Genomic DNA, 27947 nt, shown 5'->3' with positions numbered 1-27947 from the left:
CAACGGGCCAACCGAGAAGCTAGGAAATGAGTTATTCACAGGGGGTTTTGAAAAGCTAGGGCACATTCCCGGGATTCTAGAAAGCCACACACATGCGTAGGATCGTAGGCATGCCCTGTGTTGTGTCACGCTCAGGAAAGACTGAGAAGGCCTTAAGCTCTCACCTCTGACTGACCTTGAGGCTCTGTGCAACCAGGAAGTGAAGGCTAAGGCAATGTTGTAAACTACCTGTCAAAGTTTGGGAGACTCACTGGTTCCAGGCAGTGAAGGAACCTCTGTTCAATCATTAGCCTATCACTAACCTAGGTGAGCAGACACTTCGTGGCCATCCATGACAAAGAGTACAGACTTTACAGGATTAATCCAGAAAAGCCACTAAAACGATAACAACACAATAAACCCTGGAGAGGGGCAAGAATCTGACTTCCGGAGTTGCTACATTATATTATTTAAAAGATCCAGTGTGACCTATGACCTAGCAATTCAACTCTCAGGTATATATTCAAGGGAAATAAACATCAAGTTCACTTAAAAACACGTGAAAAGGGGCGCCTGCGTGGCTCAATCGGTTAAGCATCCGACTCTTGGTTTCTGCTCAGGTCGTGACCTTGCAGTTTTGTGAGTTCGAGCCCTGAGTCTGGCTCTGCGCTGACAGCATGGAGCCTGCTTGGGATTCTCTCTCTTCCTCTCTCTCTGCCCCTCCCCTGCTTGCGCTGTCTCTGTCTCTCTCAAAGGAAATAAATAAAATTTTCAAAAATGAAATAAAATTAAAAAAAAACAAACATAAAAACACGTACACAAATGTTCCTAGCAGCCCACTCATAATGGCAAAAACAAAAACCAAAAAACCAACCCAAATGCCCATCGGTGGATAAAAGGATAAATACAAGGGAGTGTATGAATAGTAGGAAAGATTACTTGGCAATACAAGGAATGAAGTCCGGACACACTCTATATCCAGCTATCACAGGGATCAACCTTGAGAACGTTACACTAAGTGACAGAAGCCAAGCACAAAGACAGTGACCTCAAAATTTCCCTTTCCTCCCTCTCTCTCCCTCTCTATTAGAGATGAGAAGAATCATCAGGAACTTAGAAATCATCGTTTTATCCTTCTTGTCCAGCTCTGACGTACACAGTAGTCACAGTAAGTGACTGTTTCTACGTGACAACGTGACGTAGCCACAAAGAGGCGATTGTCCAAGCTCCCTTAACATTTACATCCTATGCAAAGAAATTCTAGTCCGGTTTACAAAAGAGCAACAGGTTTCTTTAAATAGGCCAGAGTTTAATTGCTTTCCTGGATAAATTCTTTGTTTCTCGAAATAAAGGCAAGAGTCAATGAATTCAATGAGTTCAGCTCAGTTCAGTGAGCAGTACGCTTCTTTGCTGTGCAAATGACCTATTTAGAGATAATCGCTTTTCCGAATTTTCTTCAGTTGTTTTAACCAAGGGTCTTGCACATCAATTGTTCTGTAATCTGCAGGGTGGAGGTGGGGGAGAGGAACAAAAGAAATAACAAATTAATTATATCTTGGAATCGGGAGGAAACTACCATGTGGAGGTTTGCTATTTTGTTTACGGGAGAAGATTGCTATGTGCAGTGGCACTGTAATCGAAATGACTGGAAGCAGGGAAGGAATTGCAGGCATACTGGCTTTTTTTAAGCTTAGGCACAGAGGATAAAGTGGGCAACAGCCACATATTTGGTTCTGGTCAGAATCACTCACGTTTCTTCTCTATGATTGCTTGACCTTGGCCATCGGTTCTGTGCTGCTTCTTTTTTTACTATTTTGGGCACATGCAATTGTCTTGCTGGGAGTTGTAATTCAGGTCATCTGATTTTGCAGGGACGGGACCCTAATTAGATCACCAGGTTGGAGGCAAAAGCTTGGGTGGCTGGGGCTCACGAAGATCCCCCTCTACCTCACCTGCACCGCACCCCCATGGGCTGTTGTTCCGCCTTGCCCCTAGCTATGGCCACTTGATCCAAGGAGGGAGACGCTGGACTCAAACTGGGCCAAGCACAAAGTGGAAGATGTTCTACAGAATCCTTGACCAGTATCCCTCAAAACTGATGACTTTGATGAGTCATCAAAAACAAGGAGAGTCAGGGGCGCCTGGGTGGCGCAGTCGGTTAAGCGTCCGACTTCAGCCAGGTCACGATCTCGCGGTCCGGGAGTTCGAGCCCCGCGTCGGGCTCTGGGCTGATGGCTCAGAGCCTGGAGCCTGTTTCCGATTCTGTGTCTCCCTCTCTCTCTGCCCCTCCCTCGTTCATGCTCTGTCTCTCTCTGTCCCAAAAATAAATAAATGTTGAAAAAAAAATTAAAAAAAAAAAAAAGGCAGAGAGACCGAAACGCAGAGGCCACAAGTGGTTGGAGCTGAGCGTTATGGCACCACCCCAGGAAGCCGTCTGTATTCCTGGACAGCTGTAGAAGCTCCCTCTGATTCCGTAAGTTCTTCCAGTTTCCTTCCCGCAGTCCTCATGTGCCGAAGTTACCCGGGATGGACTGATTCTGTTGCTTGCAACCAGAGGGTCTTGCCCTCAGTTCCTGCTTCTGAGTCCTCAGGAAAGAAGGGTGCCAGCTGTCAGTTTATAAGGCAACGGTTGGGCCGTAACACAAATCACCTTCTAGCATCTCCACACCCTTCCTAGCTGAACATTTTTAGCAATGGGACATGGAACGGCACCTATTTCAGCGCTTCCTCCCCTCATCGCGCCAGATCTCTACGCACTTCTCTACAGAGATGGTGCCCGTGCCCGTGGCAGACATGGCTAATTGATCACGGCACTCATCCCCCGAGCTTGAATGCGGAGTGACAGATGCTGGGGGTGTCCCGCCCGGATCCTCTTTGTCAGCATTTACACTTGCCCGTCTCCCAGCTGCTACGAATGTCAGCTGCGACAGGTGCCCAGCTGTCCTCATCTGCAGAGAATTGCCCTCAACTAAATGGGAGGCGCCTCACCCAAGATAGCCTACAGCCACCAACTGACAAATAAGGGGCTACAAAAGTCCAGCCCTCTTGTCTCAAGGTGGGACCGACTCTGAGGTGTGATACGTGCTCCGGGGCCCCCAGGGGATCAGACTGAAGTCGGGCTGCAGCTGAGACCATATCTTCCTGTAGCTACTTCCCTACCCTCTCTGGCTTCCTTTGATCGCTTTCTCCAGAAAGTCCTCCCTCAGTAAGCCCAGAGCATCTGAATCCCTGTCTCAGGGTCTGCTTCAGGGACCCCACCTGAGACATATGAGGCAGAATTCTCAACATGGTGACCATGCTGCCACTACCAAGAAGAGTTGACACAGGAGGTGAGACCTATTTGGCATCTCTACTGGAAGAATACTAACCAAGAATATACCAGCACAAAATGGAACATCGACAAAGAAGCCAGAAGCCTAGATTAACTGTCAATTTAACCGCTGACCTCTGCAAAGGCAGAGGAGAGCCTACAGCCTATAGAGTAAACAGCCTTGTGACTTCTTGGTGGAGACACAGGGTTTGGAGACCTGTCCACCTGTATTTCTTCTTCAGTCCACCATTCAGGACAAGTTTTTCTATAGGAAAGATGTCTGCAAGACACAGTGGGAAAAGGTGAAGTTAAAGAGGTACATCCTTGCTCCAAGAAGCTGTCATGTCTAATAGTGGAAGGCATTTCTCACTCTTTGGCTGAGTGTTCTCGTTAAGGAGCAGGATGCTGTCTTAAGAGCATCCTTACAAGTGGCATCGGGGAAGTATCGCAGTTGGGCATCTTTGTTACTAAATATAACATTGCTTTTTTCCCCCTGCTATTGTTTAATGCCAGCTGAGTTTTACAAAAATGGAATGTATTGGGTAGGAAATGGAAGACTGCTGAAATACAAGCCCAAAATAACAGTGGCAAAAAATAAATCAAAATCTATTTATCTCTCATGTAAAAGGCCAGGCTGGAAGGGTGGCTCAACAGCACAGATTTTGAGGAGGTACAAACTCCTAGTACCTTGCCAATTTGTCATCCCTAGGGTGTCACTCTTGTCCACCGACGGCCCAACACAGTTCTAAATTTTAGACACCTGGAAGTGGCAAAGGGTGGCGGAGAGGGGATCTATCCCTTCCTTTTGAGAGAATGATCCGGATCACGGATCATGGTGGCTTGCGTTCCGTTGACCCAAGAGTTTGACACACAGCCACAGCTACCTCCATGGGAGCCTGTGGAAGGAAGGGTTTAACCTGGGAGTCCAGCTAGAAACTGAGCATTCTGTTACTGTGGGAGAAAAGACAATGGATGTTAGGGGACAGCCAGTTCAATGGCAGGAGCACAGGCAAGGACCTGAGAAGAATGGTATCATCTCAGGGAAAGTAGGCTGGTTGATGGAGTCAAATTCTCCAAGTCAGTGCCTCTGGTCACCAAATTCTGCTCTTCTCTCATGGTGACCCTCCCCCCACCATCAAGTTGCTTTGGCCAGTGAGATGCGGGCAGCAGTGATGTGTGTCGCTTTCGGGCAGAAGCTTTAACGGCCAGCACCTGGCTCATGGTGTCTCTCTTCCCTCTGCCATGAGACGGCGATGTTCTAGACAGAGGCTGCCAATGACGTGAGCAGAGCCCCAGCTTCCCCGAGATGGGCTTGTAGCGTGAGGGAGAAATAAATCTTGACGTTGCCGCGAGCCGGTGGGATTGCCATGTGGCTGGTGTATTATGGGAGTGTAGCCCAGCCTAGCCGGACAGATTCAGCCCCCGTGCCTTCCTGCCAGCGGATCTGCGGTGGAATCTTTGTTCGAAAAGTACAGCCCGTCGACATAAGCATAATAGTACCAAGGGCTGCCTTGTATCGAACACTTACGATGGGCTAAGCCCAACGACATGATTGGCATTGGGGGTGATAATCAATTTACACATGTCGCCTAATGCTTTCACTTTATAATTCATCACTCAACTCCATGCAGGTTACTGCTACTGGAAACAACTCTACGGGATGGATCCTTGTATAAAACAAGAATCTTTGGGGAACAAGGCCTACCTCTAAATATGTTTTCTGCATTCAGCTTTTCACAAATGGCAAAACTATAAAATTACATTCCCAATAATTTAGGGGAAATGATATCAATGATTTTAATGTTGATGTACTACTGACCATTAAATGGGTGCCTAGGACATTGGGACTTCAAGTAAGGGAAGAACCAACTAAAAGTGGTTAAAATGAAATGGGTGCTCCTAACTAATTCCATCAAAAGCAGAGAGGGAGGGAAGTTTCAGGATGGTTCACTGGCTCTGTGGGATCACCGAGGACCCCCAGATGCCCGCCGTCTTTCTGCTCTGCCATCCTCAGAATGTCAGTGAGATCTCCCCCTCATGGTCCCAAGGAGGCTGCCACACCCCCAAGCACCATATCCACTTACGACAGCATCTGGCAAAAGAAGTGGGAGAAAGATAGTGTCGCCTCCCTTGTCTCCTCTCCTAAGGCAGGAAAGCCACTTTTCTGAAGCCCCACAGTAGATCCCCACCTGTGCCACACAGGCACTTTGCCCACGCCAAGCCACGAGCAAGACCAGGAGAGCAAAGTTCTGTCTCTGTGGGCCTCCATCGTGGGAACCTGCATGGCGAGATAGTCAGGACAGGATAGGTTGTGCTGCTGTGACAAACACGCCCCAAATCTCAATAGCTTAATGCAACTCACCTTTGTTTCAGATGCTTATTCCAAAATTCCCTGAAGTCTGTTAGGGATCCAGGTGTGCCATTTATATGTGAGGACTCCTTGATCCCTGCAGCAGAGGAAGAAGAAGGTGGAGAGTTCTGCACCAGTTCTTTACTTCAGGCTGGGAGTCATCTACGCTACTCCCACCTTCTTTAATCATACCTTGCCCCATGACCTTGCCTTCCCATTCAAGCAAGCCTGAATGTGTACAGACATGGATGAAACCCCATCTCCGCCATATTGGCTTTTTCTCATAACACCTCTCCCTCTGTTACTCTTGCCCCTTCCTCAATCAACCCCAATACCATCACCACTGCGCCCTTGTTTCTCTGGCCTGTGTTATCTCTCCCTTCCTCAGATATCCATAGGTCGGAGTCCTCCCTGAATCTTAATGATTTCTACAATCTTAATGGCTTCTAACTACTTCTACTGACTCAGTAGAAGTTGTTGCTGCTGTGGAGAAAAGGGAGGGATGAGTTTGGGGGCTATAGGTAGACAAAGAAGGACATCAGGAGTCTCCCATTTCAAGGTGCAGTTTGCTTTCTCCGAAAATGTTTAAATGATCATTCCAACCTTACACCACGAGGGTTCATTTCCCGGAAAAAAAAAAAAAAAAAAAAAAAAAAAACACCTTAGCTCTACGAAAGAGACACAGACCCCTCCTGTTGACATAATATCAACTTTATAATTTTAGTTGTGTAAAAAACAAACGAACAAACAAACAAACAAAAAACAGGGGTGCCTGGGTGGCTCAGCTGGGTAAGCATCTGACTTTAGCCCAGGTCATGATTTCATGGCTCGTGAGTTCGAGCCCCACATTGAGCTCTGTGCTGATGGCTCAGAGTCTGGAGCCTGCTTCGGATTCTGTGTCTCCCTCTCTCTCTCTCTCTCTGCCCCTCCTCTGTGCACTCTGTCTCTCTCTCTCGGTCTCAAAAATAAATAAACATTTTTTTAAAATTTTTTAACGATCCTCTATGTGCACTGAAGAGAAACCTTAGCACAATGTTGATAGTGTTTCTACCTGTGCAATGGGGTTACGAATAATTTTAATTTTCTTCTTAACATACAAACGTAACCCTTTAATGACGGCACAGGGGAGGGACTTTTTTTAAAGTTGGGCTTCATTTCAGCTCCAGGTGTCTCTTCCCTACATTTGTGCTGAGGGTGACCGTGGGAAGTTAATTCCCAGCACGGTGGTCAAGTAGTATAGTTACCAGGGATTCGTTTTCTGCTGGGGAGACAGGAGCCGGGGACAGGGGAACGGATATTTTACCTGAACTTAAAGTGGAAACCATCTACGCGCTTTGCAGTTTCCGGACACTACCTTCCAACCTGCCTCCCGTCATTGTTGCCCCAAATGTCGGCAAGAAGGCTGAAGAGGGTGAAGGAGCTCGCTCCCCACAGGTGGCCTTGAGCCGGCCTCTCTGTTCTTTGTAAAACTCTCCCCAGGAAAAGGTCCCCGTGAAGGGGGGATCACAGGCAGGCAGGTGGGAGCAGCCGCAGAAAGGAGATGAGATCCTTGAGCAACTGTAGGCCGCGGGGTGGGGGTTGAGGGGGGTGGTGCTTTCATAATAGCTGGCCGCAGAGAAGCCACGAGAAAAAAATAAAAAATAAAACCAGACTGGGAGGAAGCCTCAGCTGAGTTCCACCCTCCGGTTTGGTGTTTGCAGCTTCTCAAACAAAGAAAGCTCAAACTCTGTCTGGCCCTCCCTCGAGGAAAAGGGCCACGGGGTTGGCACATTAATTACACGCCGGGGGCATCTTCCTAAGGAAACCTTTAGTAGCTTGAAGGGAAAATACAGTGCAGTTTGAATGGAAGGGGTTCCTGGGCTGTTCCCAGTCACATTTCCCGAACCACAGGCTTCTGCCTCTGTTTGATTCTGCGGAAATGAAGGCAGGTCTAACTGAAGAAACAGGGACCTTTGATGTTGGAAGTGAATCTTAATTGCTGGGAATCCTGTAGGAACAATAGGCCCATGTCTGGCGGGGGGTCGGGGGGCGGTGGGGGGGGGGAGACACTCGGTAACATCAGTGTCAGCACGCCGGGAGGTTCTGGAGACAAGCAGGACTTATGTGGCGCTGGGCAAAATCAAGGGATAGAGCCGGACTCAGTTTCTGCATCTGTAAGATGGGGATAATAACAGCCCGTGACACTGTCGTCAGGATTAAGGCTTGGGTATGTCTGCGTACAAGTTGGCTCCCTTTCCGCTTTCTACAGGGGCACACCCATCTCTCCCCATGGGGGCTTAGAGGCGGCCACAAGTGTCAATGCCCCCGAGGTTTATTATTACATTTATTATTATTATTTGTTATTAACGTCACCGTTTCATTGCCGTCTTTGAGCGTTTGGTTCGTTTGGGTTTTCTTTTTTTTTTTAAGATTTTTTAAAACGCTTTTTATTTATTTTGAGAGAGAGCGCGTGCACACGAGCGTGAGCAGGAGAGGGGCAGAGAGAGAGGGAGACACAGAATCTGAAGCAGGCTCCAGGCTCCGAGCTGTCAGCACACAGCTGGATGCGAGGCTGGAACCCATGGATCACGAGATCACGACCTGAGCCGAAGTCAGATGAGGAACCGACTGCGCCACCCAAGTGGCTGTTTTCTCTATGTGCTCAAGAAAATGTCTCCAGCAGTCACTTCCCAGTGAAACATTACTGCCGCGTCCATTCACACGCCTCCTCCCTGGATTCATTGACTTGTGCTTTATTTTCCCAGCAGCCACTGCAGTCCCAGAACACGGGAAGTTTCATTCATGGCTCACTTCTGGAGACTTGACAGATGCTGGTTAAATATTTTAGAAATTCCTCTTTAAAGAAAGGAGCGAAAAATGAGGTTGCTCAAGCTGCTAAAGTGTGGTCCTACCCCTCAAAGTCACATTTAAATGTCAAGGTTGTATTTCGCTTTCAGTGCTTTTGGAGGGGCCATAGTGATTTTATATTTATGGTTGTTGTTGTTTTGTTTCAAAGTCAGAACGATGATATTACCTGTTCATAACCTTCATGTACAATCTCATGGCTCTGAAAATTAAACATATAACTAACTGTTCACGTTTGGGTTTAAGGAAATCATTGGGTACGGTTATTATGAAAGGAGAACTTCAAATTCTTCACCAACCAAAGAAAACACAATTGAAATCCAGCAACATTCCAGGAGAGAGCTGCTTTATTTGAAGAAGCCAAGTGTTTAATTGACAGTCAGAAACACTCACGAATGGAAAAGGACAAGTTCCCGTAGATGGGACACCGCAGTGGTGACTTAAAAATGATCACTCGATCACTCACGGGGCGCCTGGGTGGTTCATTTGCTTAAGCAGCCAACTTCGGCTCAGGCCATGATCTCATGGTTCATGAGTTTGAGACCCGCATGGGGCTCTGCCCTGTCAACACAGAGCCCGCCTCAGATCCTCTGTCTCCCTCTCTTTCTGCCCCTCCCCCTCCCTCTCTCTCTCTCAAAAACAAACATTTAAATACTTTTAAATTAAAAAAATGACCACTCACTAACAGTTTCCGATCAGTGAAGGCAGTGCACTAGGAAGATGCCTTAGATCCTGAAGGTTCCCTTTTTTTTTTTTTTATGTTTATTTATTTTTGAGAGAGAGAGAAAGCGTGAATGGGGAAGGAGCAGAGAGAGAGGGAGACACAGAATCCGAAGCAGGTTCCAGGCTCTGAGCTGTCAGCGCAGAGCCCGACGCGGGGCTCGAACCCATGAACCATGAGATCATGACTTGAGCTGAAGTCAGACGCTTAACCGACCGAGCCACCCAGGCGCCCCGAGGATTTTCCATTTTGAGGGAAACGTGGAGCAGACCGTAGCAGAGATGTGAAGAGCTGAACATCGGAGCAGTGACAGGGGTTTCTGTCTCAGGCTGAGTTTCTGACCCTCCCCCACCCGACACCCATGTCAACCCTCAGTAGCTCAGAGACGGAATTTCATTATAAAGAATACGGGTAGGCAAACCGCCTAACCAAGCTCTTCCCGTGTCCCACCGAAGGCTAAAAGCAGTCTTGCTTTGTTGATCTCTCGACAATCAATTCCTTCCTAGAAAAACTCTTTACGGCAGCAAGAATCAGACTGACACTGCCGAGTTTCCCACTATGAGCCCCAGTCCACGCCGGGACGAAGGACGATAAGGCTTCCGTGGACTGACACTCCTCAGACACACCTGGATGGGGACATTTGAGAAGAGGCAAAGTTGTCCTGGTCTCCTTCTTCACGTTCTTTTATTGAATAAAATAGGTAATCTTAGATATGAAAGATATATCATTCCCCCCCCCTTGGGATCGAATAGAACTGTTTCATTTGGATTGGAAAAAAAAAAAAACATGGCCATAAATATATTTCTTTATCTGAATTAGGCTACACCGAAACAAAAACAAAGATATTTCTCACTACTGCAGCCCAGCAAAATGCCTCTGTCTGTTCCTCACTTGTGACAGTTATTTGGCAGAAGCCTCCCTCTGAAGGTGACCTCCTGTCTGTCTTCTTGAACACAGACAGCACTCCGCTAATCCACCGTTAGTCATTTTATTGAACATGTGTCATCGAGCACTGCTGTGTGACAGGCCCTGTACTGGGCTCATATCAGGAAAGCCACTGTCCCTGCCTTCAAGAAACTCACAGGGCTGTGGGGCTAAGGCAGAGGGACCAGGCCAGCGAAGAGGCAAATGTGGAGAGGACGGTACTACCCAGGAATGTTGCAAGAGAATTCTTCTGAGGCGCCCGGGAGCTCAGTTGGTTAAGCGTCCGACTTCGGCTCAGGTCACGATCTCGCGGTTTGTGAGTTCAAGCCCAGCGTCGGGCTCTGTGCCGACAGCTTGGAGCCTGGAGCCTGCTTCCGATTCTGTGTCTCCCTCTCTCTCTGCCCCTCCCCCGGTCACACTCTGTCTCTCTCTCTCTCTCTCTCAAATAAATAAACATTAAAAAAAATTTTTTTAAGATAATTCTTCCTATAGACGTGTGAGCTACGTCCTGACAAATGAGCGAACTCTTTGTTAATCTGTCTCACCAAGACAGTGTGGTAATCGTGCAACAAAACAGGATCTAGAAAGAGACCCACACAAATAAGACCGAGTGATTTTTTACAAAGGTGCAAAAGCAATTCAAGGGAAGGATGAGCTTTTTGAACACATACCACTGGAGAAACTGGATGTCCATAGGCCAATGGAAAAAAAAAAAAAAGAAAGAAAGAAAGAGAAAAATCATTCATAACGTGAACACAAACCTCACGCTTTCTCCAAAAAAAAAAAAAAAAGAAAGAAATTCAAGTAGATGATAGCCCTAAATGAAACTTATAAAACTTTAAACTTCTAAGAAGAAAACCTTTGGCATCTGTGGTTTAGCGAAGAGTTCTTAGGACACCAAAGAAGATAAAATTGTTAAATTGGGCTTCATCAAAATTAAAAAGCTTTGGTCTGGGAAAGCAGTTAAGAGAATGAAAAGGCAGGCTGCATATTTGAAAATCACATAGCTGACCAAGGGGACTTGTATCTAAAATATACTGAGAACTGCTGAAAGTCATTAAGGAAAGAAACAACCCCACTTTGAAAAAAAAAAAAAATCAAAAAGCTTAAACAGACACTTTCCCAAAAAGAATTACAGGTGACAGATAAACACATGAACAGGTGTTCGCCATTAGTCCTTAGGCAAAAGCAAATAAAAACGCCCACAAGGCACACCTATTAAAGTAGCTAAAATTAAAAATCTAATAAGAGCGGGTGCTGGTGAGCATGTAAAGAAAGCAGAACACATAAACAGTTCTTATAAAGGGAACCATGAACTTCGCACGTGACCACAGCAATGCCGCTCTCTCTCGGGTATTTACCCTAAAGAAGGGTAGGCGCTGCTCACAGATTTGTATGCAGATGTTAATTCGAAGTTTTTACTCATGATAGCCAGAAGCGGCAGACAAGCCCAAAGGTCCCTCTGCTGGGTGAATGGGAAACAAAGCGTCAGTAGAGTCACACATTGGGTCATCACCAGCAACAAAGAGGAAAAAATCTACTGCTTCCTGTACTGACCGTGGATGACCCCAAAAACATCACGCTCAGTGAAAAAAGCCAGACTCTAAAGACTACATCCTGTAGGATTCCCTTAGTATAAAATTCCAGAAAAAAAAAAAAACAAAAAACAAAAACCCACCATGACACAAGACAGAACTGCAGGCCAGGGCCCAGAGGTGAGGAGGGGACAGGTTGCCAAAGGGCACAAGGGAAGTTTTGGGGTGATACATTGTCCGATATCATAACTGTAAAGGTGGTCACATGACTATCCATTTGTCACACCCCATCGAATTGTACAATAACTTTATTTCCCACTAATTTTGTTGTATGTAAGCGATGCCTCAATAAAACTGATCCTTTTAAAATATCGAGCGGAGGTGAAAACCCATAGGGGAAGCCAAGAAATTTGGAAAAGGCACGACGGTGGAAGGATTGGCTCCAGGATACCAAAATATACCCTAAGGTTATCATAATTTTCAAAGCGTGTCAATGACGCAGCAGCAGACCAATAATCAATTGACATAGAGCCTGAAACCTATAGGGTCCAGATCAGTGTAGATTTTTAGTAAATAATTTAAGAAGCCATTTAAGTTAGTGGGGGGAAAAATGGGCTATCGAATAAGGAGAGTTGACATCTGGGTTTGATCTGGAAAAAGAATCACGCCAGCTCCGTAATTCACACCATTCTCAAAAATGAAACCGTCACTGGTTAATTGGTCGTTGACCTAGCGTGAAGGCTCACTCCATTGATCTCATTACCCCGTTAAGTGCTGAGGAGACCGCTTCGCACGCTATGGTGAGGTCTCCCCGTAGATGAAAAGGATTCTAGCCAACACCCACACTAGCGGTAGGCACTTCTGCCTTCTGATGGGAGGCGGCCTCATTCATCACAGCGGGGAAAGTCACGGTCCAAGTTGTTCCCTGCCACCTGCACAAAGGACAGAGAAATGGTGGAGTCTGCAAGCTCTTCCGAGATGCTGAAGGGTGAAATCCAAAGGAGACAGACGATCACGGGGCGCTTTCATGCTTGGACGTCCAGCGGAGGGTGGGGGGGCGGGGGGAGCGGCTAAAATTCTGTCTCTGCCTAACCAGAGGAACTTTGTGCGAGAAGTCTCTTCTAAGAGCGCAGGATCTTGCAACACAAGAGAAGCTATAGCTCGGGCAGGAGGAAGGCAGGGAAGAATTCTTGGTGGCAGGCTCCCCGAAGGACACCCAAAGAGCGAGAGGGCTAAGGGCTGACATGCAGCGTTAAGCGGCTGTCGTCCTGCTCCGTGACCTCCCCCTCTGTCACGTCAATCGTCCGTAAAGAGTTCTCAGCCTGAATGTCTGGGCTGGGTGGTCTTGGGGACACCAGCAGGGTGGAAACGTTTTTTTTTTCGGATTCCCCATTCCTGGCATTTCCCCTCATGAGGCAAGACCCTTCGCATAAGGCTCCAGCCTCTGGAAAGAAGGTCAGTGACTCTATCATTTGTTGGAAAGAGTCACCTGGTCATCACTTAGCCCCTGGCTCCCTCCCTCATCCTTCGGATCCGGCCGGATCCAGATTGAGATCTGGGACACAGGGCATTTAGTGTGTCCCTCCTCAGTCGTACAGGAGGGGGTATGATTCGGTGGTTTCTGTGAGGGAACTCATCACTGTGCCCCTTTTTTTCTTCTGCTATTTCTGGATTCAGGCAAAGAGGGGGAGGGTGTGCTTCCTTGAGCCCCTCAAACTCCAGCTAGGGGTTCTGTGTAAAGTAAAAGCCCCGACAGTCATCCAAGGAAACAGTAAACCGAGGGCGGGCTCCCTGTGGGAACATTCCAGAGCACAGAGATGAGGAAACCTTCTAGTGGCTATCTCTGTCTGACTCCGTCGCCAGAGTCCTGGCAGACCCTTTCCAGAGCCTTCTCTCTCAGTAACCGGCCTTCAGAGTTTCCAGGGCCGCATAGGGAGCTGTGCAAAGACATCTCAGCAGTGCTGACCACAGCCGGAGCCTGGCAGACAGGGTGATGACTGAGGGCAACACGCAGAAAGTGACTTTCTCTGAGACTTCCCCCCCAAAACAGGCTGCTTTGGCTCCAAAGGGCGGAGTTTCTTTGTTTGGTTTTGGGGAGGGGGGTGTTTTGGGGGGAGGGGGAGAGGGAGGAGCACAGAAGAAAAAGAGATGAGTTCCTTTTGACCAAAAAAAGGTCAGTCAGTCACGGAGGATGGCTGGCTCCAGCCCAAACAAAGATTATGGGAAACGCCCCGTTCTGAGCAAGCACGAGCACAAGCACAAATGCTTTCTCGGTCACCCCAGCCAACACCGATTATTACCCCTCACTTTGGCACCCTGCCCTTAACCACTGCAAGGCTCAGAGTCATTAAGTCGTCGGATCATTGAGTCCACTCACCGCTATCTACTCTCCCCACTCCACACTTGAGGAACAGACTCGAAAGGTGACAGACATCTCTTGCCCGCTTGGTGAGCAGCGGCATAGCCCAGACCAAGACCCCGAGCCCCTGAGTCCCAAGTCCGTGTCCTTCCCGTGGCTTGAGATTTCCTGGTCCCCCGGAGGAGGAGGAGTCCTTGATCACAGAGACCTAGTATGTTACCCGGAGAAGAGGAGAGGACCAGCATTTGAAAAGAACCTACTATGTTCCCATCCCCGGGGTAGGGGCATTACTGATGCCCAACTTTGGGCACGTCTCCCCAGCCCTCAGCCAGCCTCTTTGTTGGACGGCATCGTTGTGGGCTGAACTGTATACCTCAAAAAGTTCACACTCTGAAGTCCTAACCCCGGTACCTCAGAACGTGAGTGTGTTTGGACAAAGCATCTTTAAAGGGGTCATCAAGTCAGAATGAAGCCATTATCATGGGCCCTAATCCCATATGACTGGTGTCCTTCTAAGACACAGACACACACTGTGAAGACACAGGAAGAATACGGCCATCCACAAGCCAAGGAGAGAGTCCTCAGAAAGAAACAAATCCACTGACATCTTGATCCTGGACTTGTAGCGTCGTCCAGAATTGTGAAAAAAATAAAATAAAATAAAATTCTGTTGCTTAACTCACCCAGTCTTTGGTATTTTGTCAGGGCAGCTGTAGCAGGCTAATACAGGCATCCACTTCCCATCCCACGCATGCTTCTAGACTGGGACCTGCCCTCTGTCTGTTGCTAACCGAGCCACACAGACTCTTTATGTCAGAGTGAGGACTGAGAGAGTCACAGAGCACAGCACTTGGAGCAGAACCTTGTCTGGGGAGACTTTGAGGTGGATAGACTCCGGTTGCTGAAACCCCCAGAACATCCTGCGTCCCCGCTTTCCCTGAGGCCCCCAGGCTTTCCTTTTCAGCGAATTCCAGGAGAGACCCCAACACCCTCCTAATGCCTGGCTCCCTTTCTTGGTTAAACTTGTCCTAAGTGGGTTGTGTTGCCTGCCACCCAAATGACCTTAACCATGATATTTACGTATGTTATCTCACGTGGGTTAGTTTCTCCCCTATGTGTTCCTGCCCCACCTTACAGATAAGGAAACTGAGGCCCGGCACCAGAAGTAGCTGGTCAAGGTCGCAAGATGGGGGTAGCCGGCCAAGGTCACAAGATAGGGGTAGCTGGCCAAGGTCATAAGATGGTGGTAGCCGGCCAAGGTCACAAGATAGGGGTAGATGGCCAAGGTCACAAGATGGGGTAGCCGGCCAAGGTCACAAGATGGGGGTAGCCGGCCAAGGTCATAAGATGGTGGTAGCCAGCCAAGGTCACAAGATAGGGGTAGATGGCCAAGGTCACAAGATGGGGGTAGCCGGCCAAGGTCGCAAGATAGGGGTAGCCAGCCAAGGTCGCAAGATGGGGGTAGCTGGCCAAGGTCATAAGATAGGGGTAGCCGGCCAAGGTCACAAGATGGGGGTAGCTGGCCAAGGTCACAAGATGGGGGTAGCTGGCCAAGGTCACAAGATAGGGGTAGATGGCCAAGGTCACAAGATGGGGTAGCCGGCCAAGGTCTCAAGATGGGGGTAGCCGGCCAAGGTCACAAGATGGTGGAGCTGGGGTTGGTACTCATGTCCCTTCCACTCTCCGCACTGTCCTTGATGGCACATCTCTTCGGCGTCCCCCTACAGGTGTGTCGTAGGTGCTCAATAAAAGCTTGTTAATCGAATTGAATATATGGACTTACATGCTGTTTATAGACCAAGGGATAGATGAGTGTGTGGCACGTCCAAACAACTGGAGCCAAAGGAAATAAAACTCATGCGAGAATTTCGTTCATCTTTCTGACCTCCTTCTCTGCTCAGACCTAACGAGGCGAGAGATCGTAAACTGGGTTTGCAGTGGAACTCTGGCACGCTAGGGCAGACGAAGACACGGTTTGGGCCCCACTGACTTCACAAGTCCTAACTCTTCCCCCGCGTGTGATGTTTCTTTAATCTATGGACGCAGGCAGCTACTCCCCCAGTAGGACTTCACATTTTCTAGAAGAAACAGCTGCACCCTGAGTCTCTCTTACGTCCTCCCCTTCTCCCATTGGGCACGCAGCAAAAGGATATAAACTACCCTTTGTCTAGGACAGTAAACTTGCCTCACACGAGGCCCGGGAAGTTATGGGATCAAGAAGCTAGGAAATAAAAACATGAAGAAAGGGCTCAGCTGGCAAGTATTTCTGGGTAGTTTTCTCGTCTTTATAAAAATAAAATTACTTTCCCCCTCTTGCTTTGGAAAACCCACAAAACAAATCCGGGATCACTTATATAGCTGTCATTAAACTTCCCTGGCTGACCAGGACTCCAGAGTCTGCTGGCAGACAGAAGGAAGGTTGATACGGCCCTGCCATCTTGTATTTCAAGGCGGGAGGGGGGGGGGGTGCCTGGAATTCGGGAGGGGCGGCCTGGCCTCTCACGCAGCCTCACGGAGCCACGAGAGAGCGGTTCATTAATCTCTGACCCGTTGCAGATCAGGGGAGAAAGGCTGAGCGCGGGGGTCTTTTCCTCCACCGCGTGGCACTCTATCCAGGGCCCCCCGGACCTGCCGCCTGGGCCCTCTTGCTCCCCACCCTCTAACTCAGGGCCCCAGCAGGGAGAGACACAGCATGAATGCAGGAAAATGCTGAGCAGGGGGCTCATTGGCAATGTTTGTGTTTCCGTTCTCCAGAAGCCATGATTAACGGGTTAGAGGTGAAGGGGAGGCACCATGGATACTCCATCCTCGCAGGGAAGAAAACCGCACCAACTTGCTGGTCAGAGCTCCGCGTTTATGTGGCAGTTCACAAACCGGTGTTCATGGAGAGGCTTCATTATCGCCCCTCAGCCACTCTATAAGGTACCATGTGAGCCTCTCGACGGTCCCATTTCACAGAGGAGAAGACTGAGGCTCGGGAGCCAGCTGCTTCCTGACAGAAAGGAGCAGGGCAGAAACAAACCTGCCCCTCCCCGCCCCCCCCTTCTCCCTGCCTTAGGGCCAGCCCCCTTCCTCACCCTTCTTCCTCAGTTGAGAAAGCCCCCTAGAATTAAGAGCCCTGGATGTGGCTCCCCAAAGGAGGGTATTTTGGTTTTGGTTTTGTTTAATTAATTTATTTATTCTTGAGAGACAGAGAGACAGCCCGCATAAGCGGGAGAGGGGCAGAGAGAGAGGGGGAGAGAGAGAGAATCCCAAGCAGGCTCCACACTGTCAGCGCAAAGCCCAGTGCGGGGCTCGAACCCACGAACCGCGAGATCATGACCCGAGCTGAAATCAAGAGCCGGACACTTAACCCACTGAGCCACCCAGGTGCCCCCCCCCAAAAGAAGGGTTTTAAACAAATTCCTCCAAGGCTGTCCCGTAAGAGGTAACAAAGAAGTATCAGTGAGCCTACTTCTTACCAGGGTGAAAACGGTCTTAAGGAAACCATTTTCCAGGATGACTTTTGAGGCTCCTCAATGTGCTAGGTCAACGCACAGTCTCTCCCCCTCCCTCTCTCTTGCTATCTCTTCCTTTCTTCCACACCCCCTCCTTTCACGCTGTCTGCCCCCAAACCCTGAGATAAGCCGACCAACAGTGTGGGTCCCACCAGCCCCCAACATTTGAACCAAACTAAGCCTCAATTCTTGCCCCTATTCCTGCCCCCCCCCAAATGAATACCTGTACTGGGTTTTTGTTTTCGTAATTAAAAAATACACACTTGTAAAAAAAAAAATGGTTTTTGAATAATATAGATGTTCTGTACCCACCAAGCCTCCCCACCCCCAGCAGCAAATCCCTAAATCCACCCACTTGAGACAGGGCCTCACGTCTCTCCTGTCCCCCAGTTACTTCCCGGAGCTCCCCAGAGGATGCACACACAGGCCGCACCCCCACCAGACCCCTTGGGCAGTTCCTGTCTCTCCTCCCAAGCTCTCGCTGCCGCCCGGCTGGCGTCCAGAGGAGCCCTCGGGCCTTCCAGAAGGCAGGACTGAGCTTCTCGTAGGTTGACTGGATGGTGTACAATCTTATTTCTCTCTAGCTCCCCCCAACCCCCCTTGGCCGGGCCACTCTGGCACAACCCTTGGACAGCCCCTTTCCTCACCCTTCTTTCTTAGTTGAGAAAGCCCCCTAACATTAACAGCCCTGGATGTGGCTCCCCAAAGAAGGGTTTTACACAGATTCCTCCAAGGCTGCCCCCTAAGAGGTAACAACGAAGTTTCAGTGAGCCTATTTCTTTTTTTTTTTTAATGTTTATTTATTTTTGAGAGAGAGAGAGAGAGAGAGAGAGAGAGAGCACGAGTGGGGGAGGGACAGAGAGAGAGGGAGACACAGAATCTGAAGCAGGCTCCAGGCTCCGAGCGGTCAGCACAGAGCCCGACCCGGGGCTCGAACCCACAAACCGTGAGATCATGACCTGAGCTGAAGTCAGACGCTTAAGCGACTGAGCCACCCAGGCACCCCTCAGTGAGCCTATTTCTTACCTGTGTGAAAACAGTCTTGAGGAAACAATTTTCCAGGGTGACTTGTGGCTCCTAAATGTACTAAGTCAACTCACAATCTTTCTCTCTCTCTCCACACTCTCGCATCCTCTCTCTCCTATCTCTTCCCTTCTCCCACACCCCCTCCCTTCAAGTTGGCTGACCCCAAACCCTCAGATCACTAACCACCACAAGCCCCCTCAAGGCACCTTATGCCGAGTCCAGGAAGCTCAAAACATGACCTTTAACCTCTCAACCCCCAAATGGAACCTTCTGCACATCTGTTCTCAACCTCATCACGTAAGAGAAGAAACCCAAATAAAAGCTGTCCCTCCCCTTCCGATTTGCCAGCAGTTGAAAAATGAAGCCGTCCAACAAAACTAGGAACTTGATCTTTGAAGGCAAGCCGAAAAGTTACCTATTTGCTCCAAATGAAGGCTTTTCCTCCAAACTCTGCTGAAGAGTTTTTCCTCCAAACTCTGCACAGGAGACTGTGCAGTGGGGATTAATTACTCTCAGAAGCGTCCGTGGTTTTCCGCTCATGGTCCGTAGTAGACTCTTGCCTTTTCTATTTATCAGGTACCACCAGCCTTCCTTTGCACTTAAACAACAACTACAATAAAAAGTCTGTTGTACCAGTATGATGCCGCGTCGGCCCCGTTTTCATCAATCTTAAAACCTGGGGGAATATGCTGCTACATTCACTTGGTCAGCATTATATGGCATATTTAAAATAGCTGGGAGAACCTAAAATAATTGCAGTGGAGACAGCCACAGCTAAGCCAAGAAAGGGCTCCAGGCTAGCACCTGTCCGTCTCTGCACGAGCAGAGTGGGCGTCCTCCTGTCCCTCCGCCCCACTGCTCCCACTTCCAGAAATACCCTTCCCTTCCTGCTCCCTTTCTGAGCAAAGTTCACCTTCCGTGGAAGGTTCCGTCTACAGGGAACTCATGTTTTCGGGTCATCTCCGGGGGGGGGGGGGCGGGGAGGGAAGAAATACGTTAGCTTTACAACACCCCTTTCGGGGAACTCAGAAATGTTGTCCTTACGGTTGGGGGGTTACCATTTCCTTCTAATTGCAAGACGTCTTCCCCTGTGGGTGGGAATAAACGTTGTTTTTTTAGGGACCCTGAGAATTACTGCGGGGTTCCCACAAGCTGCATTCTCGGCCACGCTGGGCGGGAGACCCTCGGCCCCCTCTCTGTGTCCTGTGCTGTTCACTCATCCGTTCAGAGAGCGCAAAGATCATCAGAGGCCTCACAGAGCACCGTTCACCCCCCCGTCACACCCCCCCCCCCAGAATTGTGCGCCGATGGCCTGCGGGCGAGGGGCAGAGGGAGGAGCGGCTCTGGACCCCTGCATGTTTGCCCGATGGAATTCTCCCCCTCGCTTTTCCATCCTGTGGGTGAACGGCAGGTGTGAGGGAGGCACGCGCAGTTTCCAGCCACAGGATTGTCTCCTTGGGGTTAATTCCGCCTGCCAATTTCCATTCCTGCTCCCGACTTGCCCCCAACTGGAGCTGGGATTCCCAGGATTCTTTACGAAAATATTTTCCCCAGCCTTCCCTTCCAACAGCCGTGGTTATCTCTGACAGCGGGCTGGCCTCTGTCTCTCTCAGGCTGGTCGGGATCAGCCCCAGATCACTCTGGGTAGCTAGCTACCTCCCCCGCCCCCCCCCCCCAGGTCACACACCAAGGGTTACTTCCTTTGCAAACCTGTGCTCCCTCTGCCTTTGGTTTGTGATCATTAGCTGGAATGCAGGCAGGCAGGTGTCTGATTAGCCAGGGCTTCTAGTAGCTTCTCCCTGGAAGCGCTCATTCAGGGGCCACAACTTCCAAATTACGCAATGCTTGTGGGTTGGTTCATTAAAATCAGTGTTCCTGGAGAATGTAGAAAAAAAAATTGGAAGCAGTTTTAGTCGATGTAATAGAATTTTTTAAAATGGCATTTTGAGGGGCGCTTGGGCGGCTCAGTCGGTTGTGCGTCCGACTTTGGCTCGGGTCATGATTTCACAGTCCATGAGTTCGAGCCCCACGTCGGGCTCTGTGCTGACAGCTCAGAGCCTGGAGCCTGCTTTGTATTCTGTGTTTCCCTCTCTCTCTGCCCCACCCCTGCTTGCGCTGTGTCTCTCTCTTTCAAAAAAAGTGAATAAACGTTAAAAAAAATTTTTTTAATGGCATTTTGAAAAGAAAATAAGAAGTCCCTATAAGGGTAAACTGCTTTATAATGTTAAATGGTTTTCCACACATTACCCAACAAACCCTTACAGTAGTCCCGTTCAAAGGACAAGGTGCGTTAATTATGTCTAAGTTTTGTGATGTTAGGAATCAGAAAATTAAAACATAGGGAAGTTAAGGTATGCACTCAGGGGGAACCTGGGTGGCTCGGTTAACCATCCAGCTTTTGCTCAGATCATGATCTCACGGTTTGTGTGTTCGAGCCCCGTGTCGGGCTCTGTGCTGACAGCTCAGAGCCCGGAGTCTGCTTCGGGTGCTGTGTCTCCCTCTCTCTCTGCCCCTCCCCTGCTCACACTCCGTCTCTCCTGCTCTCTCAAAAATAAATAAACATTAAAAAAAATTAAAAAGAAAAAAACAGTATGTGCTCAGGGTTATATGTCTGGGCCGGAACTAGAAACTATGTCCCCTCTTCCATTCGTGTTGTGTGTGCTTTGCACAATCAGATCTCAAGTAGAGCCCAGTGTTAACGGGTCTCAGATGGCCCACTGAAGTCACACATTCCAGATGCACTCACTCTGCGTGCACAGAGATTCCTCTAGAAGATGTTCAATTCCTCATTGTTTGTAATACAAAACGTCTGGAAACAGCCTCATGCCTAATGCCAAGAATTTGCTTAAATGAACTCTTCAAAACTGTGAAATATTATATAGTTACTAAAACAATGTTCTATGAGTATAATTGCTGACATTTGCTGACAACTGTTCCTAATACGGTAATAATAATTATTATTACAGCTATCATTTTAATAATTATAGGTATAAGTAAAATGTATGAGAAATGGTGTGCAAGGATATATACTAAAATATATATACTAAAATATATACTAAAATCTGGATTACAGATGATTTTATTTCTTCTTTCGGTTATCTGGGTCTTCTACTTTTTCTACAGCAAAAATACATTTCTTGAGTACTTTGCAATGGACCGAATGTTGTGACCCTCCCAAAATTGATGTTGAAATCCTACCCCCCCAGTGTGATGGGGTGTATCAGGAGGTGGGGCCTTTGGGAGGTGAATAGTTCATGAAAATGGAGCCCTCATGATTGGGATCAGCGCCCTTTATTTAAAAAAGGGACCCCAGGGGCCCCTGGGCGGCTCAGTTGGTTAAGCATCCGACTGGCTCAGGTCATGATCTCACAGTTTGTGGGTTTGAGCCCCGCATCGGGCTCTGTGCAAACAGGGCAGAGCCTGCTTGGGATTCTCTCTCTCTCTCTGCCCCTCCTGCTCTCTCTCTCTCTCAAAATAAATAAACTTAAAAATAAAAGGGGGAGCCCAGAGACCCCCCCTTGTCTTATCTCTACCACATGCAGATACAGTGAGGAAACAGCCACCTGTAGCCCAGGAAGAAGGGTGCCCCAGAACCTGACCTGCCAGCACCCTGCTCTTGGACTTCACATCCAGCCTGCGGAACGGAACCGTGAGAAGTAAATTTCCAGTATTGATAAGCCACCCAGTCTATGGTATTTTGTGAGAGCAGCTCAAAACAGACTAAAACATACTTTTTAAAGTTTTAAGGTTATTTCATCAAGAGAGCTCGTTTGATCAAAGACCATGCATGCTTGCCCCCGAGGTGAGTATATTTAATATCATAATAAAACAGCCTTTTCGGTTTATTTTATCTTATCGTAAGCTTCCTATGTATGGGAAACTCAGTTTACTTTTTCAAGGATAATAATAAACATATTTCATAAGCGTATTGAGGCTCACTCTTAGTGAATTTCTTTAGGTAACAGGATTAATCATAAACCACAAATGCTGTCACACGAATTGTGTTGGGATTTTTTTCCCCCAGAAACGTGAATGTATGTCCGTTCAAACGTAAATCATAATTATTATACTCTTTACTGGATGAAGTCACAAAACCACTGGCCGGGGCCACCCCCAAGTCGTGCTTCCTCGGAGACAACCTCACTGTCCTTTTTGTTCACTTCTGTTTGACTCTGTTGCATTTCCCCAGGCTGCTGGCCAACCGCCCCTCCCCCCCCCACCCCCTTCTCTGTTCTTGTATGCTGCTCCCACTCAACTCCTCTCATCAGAGGACCAGGAATCTTGATCACTTGAGCCTCGTGATTTTCACTCTCCATTAGCTGAAGGGATCTTTGTTGCAAGGACTTTCTTGCCACGCAGCACAAAAGGTGGGGTGACCTAGGCTGGCTTGCCTCGGATGGTTTACGTCTGTCCTCTCGGCTTCATTGTTAAGTCTGCCCCTGTCCCTCTCTCCTGAGCCCTGGTTTGGACAATAAATGTTAGTCTCACTACGAGAAGAACATTCCAAGACCTGAGCTGCTCTGGTTGGGGGCTATCCCTTACCCTTTCTCCCTCATCTTGGCTCCTGCTAATGCTTCCTCCATTAAGTGACAAAAAGTCTTTCTTTTTCCTGCGAGCATTCTGACTGTTACTTCTTAATCATTGGAAGGCTGTCCAGTGATTCTCAGACCACGGCTCTGCGTCTATTTTAAATATGCTGTTAACTGCCCACCGCAGAAGAGTTCAATTCAAATCCTCATTTCAGGACTAGAGCAAATACATGTGAATAAGACGTAACCTTATGGAGAAAAATCAAAAACGGGGCTGGAACCAAAGTGTCCTCATTCACAGACTGCCTCACCCCGTGCTGGTTCTCTTCAGAGCCACGTCAGGATGGAGTCTCCCAGGGTCCCCTCCAGACTGGGGAGACAGACAACAGTGGTTGCCGTGGAAACTGCCGGGTGGGCTGGCATCACGGGGTTCTGCTGGCCCTGCTCTGTGGCTGACACCCAGCCCTGACGACTTTAAGTTCTGGTTGGCTATGGCTTTGCTGAGGGGCTACAGTGATGGGGGTGGGGAGCCAGGAACAGACACCAGCACGACAACCGACAACAGTAAGATGACTACAGCGGGGCGCACATCTCTTCCCCTGAAAGAAACTCAAGCAACGACCAAAGAAATCACTAACGTACTTTAAAGATTAATATGCTTGGGGCACCCGCGTGGCTCAGTGCGTTGAGCGTCTGACATCGGCTCAGGCCATGATCCCACGGTTCGTGAGTTCAAGCCCTGCATCAGGCTTTCTGCTGTCAGTGCAGAGCCCATTTTAGAGCCTCTGTCTCCCTCTCTCTGTGCTGCTCCCCCACTCACGCACTCTCTCTCTCTCTCTCTCTTAAAAATAAATAAAAGATTTTAAAAAAGGATTAATATTCGTGATGAAACAGTGGTGACCGGAGATGCTGTTAAATAAAGTGTTCACGTGCCCACGTGTTAATTCTATTCAGAATTCCATGAGCTGATTCAAGAATATCCTCAAGACGCGCCACCTGCAGCCACCTACGACTCACCGCCAGGAGCAGCGGCAGCAAATGTGGGTGGTACTTCCATTCGAAGGCTCTTCTGTGCTCTCGGTTCTCCAAAAGGGAGAGTATTGTCAATGGCCATCTGCTTCCAGATGCTTTGTCTGACCTATCAGCTATTGGTCAAGTTTGCCGTTCCAAATCAATGCTTGATTGGAATAGCAAAACACGTACGCTGATAAGGAAGAACGTGATCGATCGTTCTGGTCAAGCCTCTTCATTATACAAATGAGGAAACCGAGGCTGGGAGCCAAGGACAAGTCTTGCTCTGCAAGTCAGAGGCACGCAGGACACAGACCCCAAGGCTCCAGGCTTCCCAGTCCGGTCTGGACTCACAGCACCTCTTTGCCTGGGCTACATTCTGTTGAGTAAAATAATTTAATGCTTAAGTAGATATACCCATACATAAAAACTTCCATTTCGAGCCAGACTTAAAATAGGATTGTGGAATTTACTTTAAGGTTTTGGAAAATGTATTAAACTGAATAAAATGCTTTTGAAGACTTGTCCCATAAAAAAAAGATAATAGCGTTCCTTCATGTTTCCAGAGGAACGAATGGCACCAACACCGGCTAGGATTCCTGGGAAGTCCCGTGAGTCAAGCATATTAGCAAGGTGATCAGAAATGTGCTTTTTTCAGGAAGGCTGTCCTCTCTCTTGATTGGCAATTCCAAAGGGCTCAGGCAGGGGCACCTGGGTGGCTCAGGTGGTTGAGCATCCAACTCTTGGTTTTGGCTTCGGTCATGATCTCACGGTTTGTGAGTTTGAGCCCCACATCAGGCTCTGTGCTGACAGCTCAGAGCCTGGAGCCTGCTTCAGATTCTGTGTCTCCCTTGCTCTCTGCCCCTCCCCCACCCAGTCTCTCTCCCCTTCAAAAATAAATTTTAAAAATGTTGGGGGGAGGGAGGGGAGGGTAGGTGATGGGCATTGAAGAGGGCATCTTTTGGGATGAGCACTGGGTGTTGTATGGAAACCAATTCGACAATAAATTTCATGTATTAAAAAAAATGTTAAAAAAAACATTTCAAAGTGCTCTGGCAAACACTGGATTAAGCCCTCGGAAAGCACTGGGGGAGGGGAGTTAGTAATGAACCTGAGTCATGGAAACTTAAGAAGTGACTGCAAGAGAAAACATAATTAACTTCTCAGTGTAAAACCTAAGTCTCTTGGGGAAATGCTCGTGGGAGTGTAGGTGTAGACAATTTCAGGAATGAATACTGAGTAATCTAAGCTGCTGGCAATCTGGTGGGGGTTAGCGGGGAGAGGCCTTGAACGTGACTTTAATTAAGGGGCTCGCTTACGAGGGAGAGGGAGAAACTCCAGGTTGAGATGAGGCAACCCATCCATGGGAAGGGCCCTCCTGCAGCTCCCCAGCTGGTGACCGCCAGACTCGATGAATATTTATGTGGTAAAATGCGGCCCCTTGTGGTCAGATTAGGGAGAAAAAAAATCCAACTCCAAGCCGGAGCATAATCCTCACCTGCTTCATGGGGTGTTCAACGAGGCGCAGAGGAAACAACTAGGATATTCAGAGAACGTTAATTGTGACCGAACAGATGAGGGTACTAAAGGATATGTATTCACTGTCCTCCAGACAGCCCATCTCAATTTCGAACATGCATAGGGACCACCCCGGGGTCTTGTCGAACTCAGGTCCGGGATCACAGCAGACTAATAACCTCCCAGGGGACGCGCCCCCCCCCCCACCGTGAGTCTCCAGTGGCTCGAGAGAAGTCCCCTGCCCTTGGGTGGGCCAGGGCTGCCCCATCAGACTCCCTCCGTGCAGGGACCACGGGCCCCTGGAGAGCATCCCGAGGGGTTACAATCCCCCACCGCCCCAACACCAAGATGCCTGGGTAACCACTTTTCTTTTGCCTCTTCAAGCTCAAGGGCCTGTCTACCCCAGTTCTAGGATTATCCTTTCCCCCAACAAGGAAAGAGGGTCCTGAGGCAAAGCCCACTCCCTGACTCCTTCCTATCCTATTAAGACCTCATCAGAAGCAACTTGTTCAGGGGCGCCTGGATGGCTCAGTCAGCTGAGCTTCTGACTTTGGCTCAGGTCATGATCTCGCGGTTCATGGGGTTGAGCCCCGCGTCGGGCTCTGTGCTGACAGCTCGGAGCTTGGAGCCTGCTTCCGATTCTGTGTCTCCCTCTCTCTCTGCCCCTCCCCTGCTCATGCTCTGTCTCTCTGTGTCTCAAATATAAATAAAAAACATTTTTAAAAAAATTAAAAAAAAAAAAAGCAACTATTTCCGGTGGCCACAGGACTGTGCCTGTTGGATTTCCATGTTAATAAAGGCGGTGGGTTTCTTTCATGGCTTTCCCGATCACGGAAGATCCACTGGCAGAATGTTCCCAATGCCATTTACTTCCAAATCTCCTCTCGTGCATCGCACGTTTGAAGGCGGCTTATGACGTCTATCTGCTAGGCTTCTCACCCACGCCGTGGCGCGTGAGGCCCACGGCGATGCTGCACCTTGTTTCAAGCCGCAGGGTTGCATGTGCACGCGCACCCAATGCCAAGAATTCATTGTAGTTGGTTAGTACTTTTTACCTTGATGTGGGAGGAGAACGAGGAAATAGATAAAGCAGAATGACCACAGGTGGGTAATTACACGTGTAAATGAGTTCAGTTTGGTATTTTTTTCCCCGTGAGTTCCTATTTACATGGTTAACATGGAATTCTAACCCCACACCACCAATGCATATTGGGATAGTTTCTTTCATCCTTATATGTCAATTCTGAAATATTAAAAGTGATCTAGAATGCTTTAGTATAAACATTTTTGTTTTGCTTTTCAGAGTTTTCCATTTACCATCGTGACTGTACAAAGTAGACAGGAGATGAAAATTCTCTCTTCATTTAACAAGTATTAATTGCCTCCAACATATGAGTCCCTACATGTTGGGCCTCTGGAAAAAAACTTGTTAGTCTTGCAGGAAAGTTTCCCACATAACTATAATATGAAATCAAATGAGGCAAGAAAAACATCCTGAGGGAACTTAGGAATGAAGTGGGAGAAATTACTTCTGACTGAGAAATCAACAAGGGCTTCCTGGAGGAAGTGACATCCAAGCAGGACTTTGAAGGACAAGTAAAAACTGTATACATATTAAAAAACGGCATATTGAGACACAGAGTGTTCTGGTTGGCAAAAGTTCAGAGTCCCAGGTAAACAAATTGGGAGACAGAGCCAGGAAGCCATCTGGGGCCAGAACAAGGGCCAGGAGTCAGATCAAGAGACCTACATTCTGGGTGCTACGTGGTCATGTCGAGCATGGGAACACGCATTTGACAATGGCGTGTTCACTGGATCAGGGGTAGGGAATTAAAGCACGAAGACCAACTAAATACAGTAAAACCCTGGTTGGGACACCTGGGTGGCTCAGTTGGTTAAGCACCCGACTTCAGCTCAGGTCATGATCTCTGTTCACAAGTTCAAGCCCTGCATCGGGCCCTGTGCTGACAGCTCAGAGCCTGGAGCCTGTTTCAGATTCTGTCTCCCTCTCTCTTTGCCCCTTCCCCTGGACTATCTCTCTCTCTCTCAAAAACAAATAAACATTAAAAAACAAAAAAAAAAAACCTTGGTTTGCGAGCATAACTCGCTCCGGAAACATGCTTGTAATCCAAAGCACTTGAATATCAAAGCGAATTTCCCCATAAGAAATAACAGAAACTCAGATGATTTGTTTCACAACCCAAAAGTATTCATATAAAAATGATTACAATACTGCAATATAATAAAAAAATAATACAGAAAATACAAACTATGAAGAAAAATAAATTAGCCTGCACTTACAGGGCTGGTGTGAGGGAGACAAGAGAGAGGAGGGTTATTGCAC

At 48.3% G+C, this 27947-nt stretch overlaps 1 long non-coding RNA gene across 1 annotated transcript; it reads right to left on the bottom strand.

The window, feature by feature from the left end:
* Positions 1-1089: 1089 nt before the first annotated feature.
* LOC122491239 lies at positions 1090-19746 on the bottom strand. The gene is made up of 3 exons (XR_006299307.1): positions 18961-19746; positions 5652-5736; positions 1090-1480 (listed from the first exon to the last, which is right to left on the bottom strand). It is a non-coding gene; the product is annotated as an uncharacterized LOC122491239 (long non-coding RNA).
* Positions 19747-27947: the final 8201 nt, after the last annotated feature.

Source organism: Prionailurus bengalensis, chromosome C2 (genome assembly GCF_016509475.1).
Source record: "Prionailurus bengalensis isolate Pbe53 chromosome C2, Fcat_Pben_1.1_paternal_pri, whole genome shotgun sequence".
Taxonomy (NCBI): Eukaryota; Metazoa; Chordata; class Mammalia; order Carnivora; family Felidae; genus Prionailurus; species Prionailurus bengalensis.
This window is presented reverse-complemented; position numbering and strand designations above follow the sequence as displayed.